This window comes from Lissotriton helveticus, chromosome 3_1, assembly GCF_964261635.1.
Source record: "Lissotriton helveticus chromosome 3_1, aLisHel1.1, whole genome shotgun sequence".
NCBI classification, from domain to species: Eukaryota; Metazoa; Chordata; class Amphibia; order Caudata; family Salamandridae; genus Lissotriton; species Lissotriton helveticus.
In genome coordinates, this window is record NC_136061.1 from 1,772,059,791 (window position 1) to 1,772,069,521 (window position 9,731).

Below are 9,731 nucleotides of genomic sequence, written 5' to 3' on the forward strand. Positions count from 1 at the left end.
CTAGAGCGCTCTCACCGCTGTCGCCTCCCACCCAAGATGGCCGCCATTGGGGAGGTTATCCCTAAGGCTCGGTTTACAGCCCTAAGATCGGCTGAGACTGTGTGAAATGCGGCGAAAATAGGTGCAGGCAGCTAATGAGTATGCTGTGTGCAAACAGAGTGGAAAATACAATTTTTTTAAATTCAGCGATTAAAATAGTAATAGCACACAATCTAAATTCAGCTAGAGTGAGCAGCGCCTCAGAGAGGACAAGTAAAGTGCTGGCAAACGCTTAGAATCTCGCGTCTGCTTTCCCTGGGGCTCCTTAAGTACTGGAGACTAGAGCGCTCTCACCGCTGTCGCCTCCCACCCAAGATGGCCGCTGTTGGGGATGTTATCTCTAAGGCTCGGTTTACAGCCCTAAGATCGGCTGAGACCGTGTGAAATGCGGCGAAAATAGGTGCAGGCAGCTAATGAGTATGCTGTGTGCAAACAGAGTGGAAAATACAATTTTTTTTTAATTCGGCGATTAAAATAGTAATAGCACACAATTTAAATTCCTAAATTCAGCTAGAGTGAGCAGCACCTCAGAGAGGACAAGTAAAGTGCTGGCAAACGCTTAGAATCTCGTGTCTGCTTTCCTGGGGCTCCTTAAGTACTGGAGACTAGAGCGCTCTCACCACTGTCGCCTCCCACCCAAGATGGCCGCCGTTGGGGATGTTATCCCTAAGGCTCGGTTTACAGCCCTAAGATCGGCTGAGATCGTGTGAAATGCGGCGAAAATAGGTGCAGGCAGCTAATGAGTATGCTGTGTGCAAACAGAGTGGAAAATACATTTTTTTTAAATTCGGCGATTAAAATAGTAATAGCACACAATCTAAATTCCTAAATTAAACTAGAGTGAGCAGCGCCTCAGAGAGGACAAGTAAAGTGCTGGCAAACGCTTAGAATCCCTCAGGGAGTTGCCCAAATTAGACAAGCAGCAAAACGACTGTGTGTCCTACTGGTTCCCAATAATCGGGAGGATTGGAGGGATGCGTTACCACAAGGGCCTTAAGTGGGCTGGGTCTCACTGGGTCTGAGCACCGGCACTTTTTTCCAAGGGGGCCTGGAAACGTGTCTCTATTGAGCTCCGTTTTGTGCCCTGGCACAGGCGGTCCATTTTTTTCTGAACTGCAGTGACAGTAGGCACATCGTTGTGCGGTGCTCACACTGCTCACTACTCACTAGCAGAGAAGTGACGGCATGACGTCATGCCAGGTGAGTGTTGTAGGGGAATGGAAATCCTTTAAAGAGGGCCATTTTCTCTCTGGATTGCCCTCCTCTTTTTGCAACTCAGGAGCAGCAACATTGTCGTGGTGTCACATGCAACTAACAACCATTGAGAAAGCCAATAGTCCTGACTTGTAGGTATGATGTTACTTGTATAATATCTAGATTAAATGACAGAAACGACAAAATACAAGTAAGGCAGCACACTACGCTAAGCACAGATTTCTAGCTTACGTGTGTTTAAGCCCCGCCTTAATTACATTGACCATGCCCCTTTGAGAAACTCTACAGTTTTTTCATCCCACTTAAAGCCCTGGTTACCACACAGGGCATGTCATTGTGAATCCCCAGGTGACTCATAATCATGTGTAAGATGATATGTGTCACAGAGAATAACCCATAGGGACAGAGTGTAGTTCCCAGTGTGCTACCCTATGAGCAGGCAACGCTATACCGTATGATATTACAGAGATACAATAACATGGTGGCAGTTCTAAATGCAATCGGTGAATTGACTTCTGTTGCAAATCTGTGAAACGAGCTTCATTCTCCAAGTGAAACTCTGCGTGGAAATTAGCAATTTAAAAAAATAATCAGACCCAGTGTTAAACATTATTCAAGCACTCTTGATTTCGAACTCAACATTCGTGGGCTCTCGTGTAACCCCTGTTAACTCTACCCCGGGAGTTACTAGTAGCTCTCATCTTAAACAGGGGGCGGTTCACTAGGTCTCAGAATAAGGGCTTTGTAAGGAGGTCCAGTTTACCCACGACTATCAGTGGATCAAAATCAACTCGGAGACCCTTAACCATAGCAATAACAGAACTCCAGGCACACCGCCTCCAACTGACTTTAACAACACTCTCCCCCGAATGCTACAGCCTCTTGCCCCTTCCATATCACCTTCGCTCCACCCATGATCGCTACAGGCCTCCTTGCCTCCACTCATTATTACCATAGGTTACTCCCTCGCCATATACGTCTGCCAAAGTCCCCATCTACCCCCATGACACACACACATTCCAAGTCCCCAAGCGCTATTACTACAGTAACCTCTACCTGCGGCTTTCACCTGTTCCACTCTTGTCCCACGGCTACCGCAAACATGGCCCTGCACCAATGACATGCACAATGGCAACCAACTACTTGTGGCTATCACAGGTCCCCTGCAATTCTGGATGTTCCAGGCTCCAGCAGCGCTAGCTGTCTCAGGCAATCTGCATATCTCAAGCACGCTGTTCCCCACACAGCTGTCATAGAACCCCTATCCAACCTATCACCCAAGGGTTATAGTCCCACACCATATCCAATAAAGCTGCACATACCAACACACGCTATTGCTATTAAAACCTCCCTACACCCCAAGCTAGTAAACACCTAAGACTGACCACTACTTACAAGGAACATCCGTGAATTCAGTCTAAAGTCGGTTACCCGTTGTTGATCTTTTAACGGATGACATTACTTTTCCATGCCAGTACTTCCGGGTCGCACGACAGCCAATTCCATGGCTGAGTGTATTGTAGGAGTTGTCTGGCACTGGGAGGGTCTCGTAATGTGTAAGGGGATCTAGGAATGGCGCATTGGTGGCATATCAACCAATCCTAGTGCGCAGGACACAATCCCGAGGTGCTCATTGGTTAAGAGTCCACGCGTGCCTCTGTGGTTTATAAACACTGTCAGAGTCGGTAGACAGGCACCTTGCGGTTTGGATTTGGTTAGAAGGGGGACCCACGGTGAGTCTGTCGTTGATTAGGGACACAATTGAGGAGGGCGGTCATAGTTGTTTTCAGCTCGTGTAGGCCTTGCTGCCACTTACCCGCTATTTTGGAGTGGAGCGGCTTATGAAACAGGTGCACAATACTAACGAAGTGGGATAACGGAAGGGCACCTCACAACTGAAAACCGACCCGGGGTTGGCCCAGATCACCTTGCTTACCACGTTTCTCAGACTCTCTGGTCAGGTCGGTGACATATGCGTTTAGCAACTGTCTATAATGGAGCATTTAAGGTGAATATTCATGAGTGAGACGGCTTCTTCTCCAAGACAACAGATACAGTTCAGCTATCAGGTGACCTAGCTATCAGACAAGTAATGTCAGAAGGAAAACACGGGGTAGTTCACGTTCTGTAGCATAGCTTCTACGGCTTCTGTGTTGCTTAAGATCAGAGTTTGTCTGCACTGGTAATGGGGCGTGTTAATTATCCCAAGTCTTCGCACTTTGCCTCACTCGCCGTTAAACTCCGCGCTTACTTCCCCTTTCAAGCTCAAACGCCGCATCATTGCCTCCTCACCTGTGCTACTAACTCTATTGCCCACTCTTCTCCCTGCTGACGTTTAAGCCTCCACCTGTACAAAAGTGTCACACTCGAACATGCTGCGATTCTTCTGACAACCGAGCACGGGACAAGGACCTTCATAGCCAATGAAAGGATCCCTTCTTCTCTCGCAGGCGGGCCCCGCGGGTCAGGAACCAATAGTATCGCTTGATACCCAGGAGACGCTATGAGGGTCCGCAGCTGTTGCGTTCTTACAAATACTTTTACGGTGTGCGGAACCAGTTGGGATTTGTAGTCTTCTGTTTGAGGCGCTATGAAGAGAGACTTTGTTATACACTAGTGTGTCCCTGCGAGGACACCATATGCGCCCCCTGTTATTGTCCCCTCAGTGACACCGTCCTCACCAGCTGGCAACGCCACCTGAGAAGTGACCGTTGACAGCTGATGACGCGACGTGCAGCACTTTACCTGAGCTCCGCTTGCGGAGCCCTGTGCTGGTGAATATTTGAACAAAGAACTCGTTCAACCTTTCTGAAGTCTCCATTGAGTTCATAACAGACTTGAACTCCGGGCTTTAAGGGAACCGGGTCTCACCGGTGATGAGCGCCGCCGCCGGCAGTTTTTTAAAGGGGGCCTCGAAACGGGTCTCCATCGGGCTCTGTTTTGTGCCCTGGCCCAGGCGGTGCGTTTTTTTCCGGACTGCAGTGACAGCAGGCACATTGAAGTGCGCACACTGCTCACTTCTCACTAGTGGAGAAGTTATGGCATGAGGTCGTGCCAGGTGAGCATTGTAGGGGAAGGGAAATTCTTTAGAGTCATTTTTTTTTTCTGGATTTCCCTTCTCTTTTTCAAACTCAGTAGTAGCAACTTCATCGCGGTGTCACCAGGGCTTAAAGTGGAAGCTTTTTCAATGTTATATACAAGCCATAGTTGCTGCTTATTTAACTTATGCAACTAACAACCATTGACAAAGCCAAGATTCCTGACTTGTTATAGGTATGTTACTTGTGGTATCATATATCTGGATCCATTGACAGAAACAGCAAAATACAAGTCAGGCAGCACACTATGCTAAGTACAGATTTTTAGTTGACCTGCTTTTAAGCCACGCCCCTAATTACATTGGCCACGACCCTTTGAGAGAGCCCCCCACCCCCTGTTCTTTCATCCCACTTAAAGGCCTGCTTATACTCTTCGTTGACTTATGAGCTTGAACTTAGAATGGCAGTCCAATGTGTCCCCTTGAAAGTTCGTTAGTGGTTGACGTTTCGCAGCTGAGTTTTTCTTGCTGAAAAGGAAGATCCTATTAAATGTAACAGAGAAATGCAGTGTACTTCCACATTTACATGAACTGAACCTCCTGCTCGATTTCTTATGAATTTATTAATGCCACTCCTTCAGAGTGCATTGTGCGCAAAACACATTTTTAAAGTAATGCCTGTTATTATTAATTTAATGCTGTAACCGATTTCATTAATACCTGTATGAACTGTACAGTGGAAACTTTCGTAAAATTTGTGGCAATAGATTTGGGCGTACCATACTCTGAAATAAATTATTCTATGTCAGGACCAGAGGCTCCGATTATGCTTCTCATTTCTTCACTGTTTATGGCAGCCAATGAAAGAAAAGTTTTATAAACACTACATTACCCATGAACACTCTCAAGACACCTGACCAACCATAGAGTACAGCCCTATAGAAGCTCCAACCAAGGTGTCAGTGTCCTCTTTCTTTGCTCTTCGGGCTAGGAGGTCGGCCCGCTTTTAAACTAGCGTACCGCTTGCAACACGATTCCCTGGAAGTGCACAGCCTGCCGACGGGGTGCCTGGCGCCGGAGTCAATTTACGGTGGAGAAGGAGAAGGGGAGCGAGGACTCCCCTCACATAGATGCACAGTCCTCTTTCTACATACACGAGTTGCTCACACCGCACATGCGCAGCGGCCACTTTGGAGGCTTTTAGCCTACAGAGATTAAACGAATGCGGGAGCAGCGTCTATCCCAAATCCTAATATGTGGTGACTACTCCCAGTGATGCCCGGCACGATTGATTGGCAGGGCTGTATAATTTGCATAGGCCTTGCCAAGAGTGGGTGCTAGCAAGCCCTCCCTCCACCTCATATATTGTAATAGTGAATTAGCTTGCTTGGCTCCACTCCCCCTTGAGTACTATATTATTCATATAATTGCTCCTGAGCTGGGGTTTATCCCCTCACAAGGGGGTCATTAATCCTCCTGTGTGATATACAGCTGCACTGCAGTATATAATAAGGCTGAATACTATTATGTGGAGGAATATTTTGAAGAGGAACCCTCTGTGTCCTTGGAGCAAGAACTCGTTACTAGATGCAGGGGTGCAACATTCTGTTCATAAAGCCCTATATGCGAGCCATAGAGCCTTTGAAACAGCACCTTTGCGGTTACACCCAACAGCAAGGCTGGCTCCTCCCTTTCCCTAGCATTTGATCCAGACCCAGTGGGATAGGTACCAAAAAACCCCACACTGCTGACTTTGCCAACCTGGCCAAGATCATGTCCAGCGAACAGGATTAGAACGCCCCCCTGCCGGAGGCAGCGTCCGTGGAGCCCCTCCACGAGGATAACGAGGAAACCTCCTTATGGCACACGTTGGACAAACAGGAAACCCTCAGACTCTCTAAACGCGCAAAAAAGGAGCACACATGGAGATCCCTTCCCAGCCCAAGCTGCACACGTTCGAACCAGCAGAGATTATCCACCGTAACTCTACTGCCTGGTTACCACCTCAGTTGGTGACAGAGTATGTCTAATCTCACCTTAGACAGGCGTTTGACAAGGACATCGGGGCACAACTGCGATCCAAGTGCCCAAGGCCAGATCTACCGGGTAAGGTGGCAGAGACTTCAGAGGTAGACTCCACCATACTGACCTATTTAAAGAAGTATTCGAAAGACCCCAAGAAGGGCATATGCAGGGCTTGGCGATCGTGCCAAGATAAGCTTCTAGAAAATAAGGAGTTAGGTCCCGGGACACAGGGTCAGCTGGACCATAGAATAATTTATAAAAAGAGAAATGCTGGCCCTGCGATTTTTGATAGCTATATTTTGAGCAACAAACCAAATCCTTGTTATGATTTGTATGGTCGAATTTATTTAAACCATTTACTTTTTCATATAAATCTCATTAAGTTAAAGCATTGATTGCATGAGAAAAACACTACGTACATACAATTTATACAAAAACATTTGACAAAGAATTTTAACAAAAATACATAAATACATATAACAAAATGACATCCAATCATTTAGTGTACATAAATATACAAATACGGTCATACGAGAAGCATCAGTCGTTATGTAGTATTAAGCAATGAAGCTATTTGCAGTAAGGAAAAGAAAACAAAATGAATTGTAACAAATACAAATTTTCAATTGTCTGATAAATAAACTTGAATTCTTTCTGCTATTGCCAATTCCTTTCTGCTATTGCCGACGCGTTTCGAACTTGCTCTGGCATTTGGCAAGTTCTCATCAGGGCTTTCTCGTATTATTCTTCTGAAAATTATGTACAAAGAAAATGAGTGAGATTTTGCAATCCTCATTTTCGTCCCCTATATACATTGCCCCCTACCAAGACTTTCTAGAAAACGTGTACCTTTATTTTCAAGTTGGCAGCGGGTTTTCAATTTTCAAGAGATCTTATTCAATCAATGTAGATTCGGTTCTAGAAAATTACAACGAACCAAATTACAATATAATAATGGTCAGGACAGCCTGCGCCTAGATGGCCAGAGGACAATCTTGGAAAATTACCTTCAAACCAGTAGTCTGCACTTCTGTTTGGTAAATATTTGAAACAGCCGTGCGTGGGACAAAAATCGGCTCCCACCCGCCAGCCGGCGGTGGACACGTCTTATTGCACCTACAAGGAGAGTTTAAAGTCACTCAACTATTCCAATCGGTTTTACAAACAGCGGTTAGAACGAGTAGAACGGGTAACAGAACCGGGTGCCTACCTTATTGTTGGCGCTTGGGCTGTTTGAATGCAGTTCCCCTGTTTTTCTAACTTCTAGCCGGTTTCAGTTCGTTTTTATATTCGTTTTTATGTTCTAAAATGACAAACACGGACAGTGTGAGCCCGCTCCTGTGTCATGCGCGGTATCACTAAGCGTTACCTATCTTTGTGCTTACCTAAATGTTGGTGATCTTGAAGAAACACACGCTCCCAAGTGCACTCCAAACCAATCCAGGGAGTCACTCGTTTGACTAAGTCGCCATCTTAAAAAGCAGACATGTGATCGTCAATGCGTGTCACATGACTGTCACATGACTGTCAGGGCTATCCGGGCTTTATGGGAGTTGGAGTCCCATTTTGCATTCTGATGTTTTCCTAAGTGAAAGTCTACATAAAAGGTTCCACTTGAGCACTGTATTATATCAAAGCGGATTACAATCGTGAAATCTCAGACATCGAATTTAGTCCAGTTTGTAAACTATTGAAGCGCAGGATTAAATACGCTTCTTTCCTCAATAAGACATCGTCCACATCCTTAATACATTGGGCTCGAGTCACTGTGTACAAAACCGTCCACGTGAAATCTGTTTCAGTGTGTCCAGTGTCAACAAAATGTTGTACCATTGGAGCGGTTAGCACTTTTGTTTTTATTCGTGACCTATGCTGTGTTATTCGGGTATTAACCTGCTGGTTAGTCTTTCCTATATACAATTTTCCGCATCCGCAGACAATTGCATACACGACATTCCGTGTTTTGCAGTTTGAAAACCCTTGGTTCTTCCACCTGACATTTTTGTGTGTGAATTCACTTCCCTCGATTGTTGTGTCACAAGAGACACAGTTGCCGCATCTATGGTGTCCCTCGACCGGCTTGAATCCCCACATTGACAATAAGTCATGTTTAGGTTTTTCAATGGTGACGTCCGCACGCACCAGTTGCTGTCCAATGCTGCGGTTTTTTTTAAAAGCAAAAATCGGTTTGGGAAAGGGGCATTCTAAGCCCTCCAGCAGGTGCCAATTTTTAAGTATGGTCTGTCGAATTTTATGGGTATGTGGACCAAATGTTGTTACACAAACCAATTTGTCCATTTCGGGTTTCACTTTACTTTGTAATAGACATTCTCTCGGGGTATAGCGTGCTCGTTTGAAAGCATGTTTCAGCAGCTTCCTAGGGTAGCCCCTGCTTTTCATATCCTCACAAAATCTTCCTCCGTGTAAGTCATAGTCTGTGACATCAGAGCAGTTCCTTCTGATGCGGAGTAGCTGCCCGTAGGGTAAATTTGTTTTTAAATTGCGTGGATGCGCACTCCTATGGTGGAGAATAGTGTTTTTGTCCGTCTTTTTTCTAAAAAGAGATGACTTTAAACGACCGTCAATGCAGCTAACTTCCACATCTAGGAATGTCATTTTCAAATTGCTTTGTTCCATAGAGAATTTAATGTCGCCGTGTTTGTTGTTTAGCCATTGATGGAATTCCATCAATTCGGTGTGGCTCCCCTGCCACAGGAGCCACACGTCATCAATGTATCTTAGCCATTGTTTTATACATTTCTTGTAGGGGTTGTTATTTCCACAAATTTCTCTTCATACTGTGCCATAAATAATATGGCCATCTCCGGCGCATAGGGACATCCCATGGCTGTCCCCTTGATTTGAAAAAAGAACTCGCCATTGAAGCAAAAGTAGTTCTTTTTTAGGGTTAGTTCAGCCAACTGCAGAATAAATCTGGTGGGCACTCGATGAGGTCGGTCTCTTGTGTCAAGGTACATCTCCATCACCTCCAACGCCTCCCCTTGCGGGATTTGCGTATAAAGGGACGTGACGTCCATAGTGACCATTATTTCCTCAAGTGGATTAGGGCCTAGAATTTAATCCATGGCTAAGATACATTGATGACGTGTGGCTCCTGTGGCAGGGGAGCCACACCGAATTGATGGAATTCCATCAATGGCTAAACAACAAACACGGCGACATTAAATTCTCTATGGAACAAAGCAATTTGAAAATGACATTCCTAGATGTGGAAGTTAGCTGCATTGACGGTCGTTTAAAGTCATCTCTTTTTAGAAAAAAGACGGACAAAAACACTATTCTCCACCATAGGAGTGCGCATCCACGCAATTTAAAAACAAATTTACCCTACGGGCAGCTACTCCGCATCAGAAGGAACTGCTCTGATGTCACAGACTATGACTTACACGGAGGA

At 45.6% G+C, this 9,731-nt stretch overlaps 1 protein-coding gene across 7 annotated transcripts in view; it reads right to left on the bottom strand.

Moving 5' to 3' along the window:
* WDTC1 (WD and tetratricopeptide repeats 1) overlaps positions 1–3,667 on the bottom strand; it is a 380,833-nt gene extending 377,166 nt beyond the window's left edge. For 2 of the 7 annotated variants that reach the window (XM_078682616.1, XM_078682614.1), the window contains exon 1: positions 3,547–3,667. The gene's annotated coding sequence lies outside the window, so the exon portion shown is untranslated. Of the gene's footprint in view, positions 1–2,649; positions 2,813–3,546 lie in introns of those variants that run through there. The other 5 variants (XM_078682618.1, XM_078682617.1, XM_078682619.1 and 2 more) reach the window with 4 other exon arrangements.
* Positions 3,668–9,731: the final 6,064 nt, after the last annotated feature.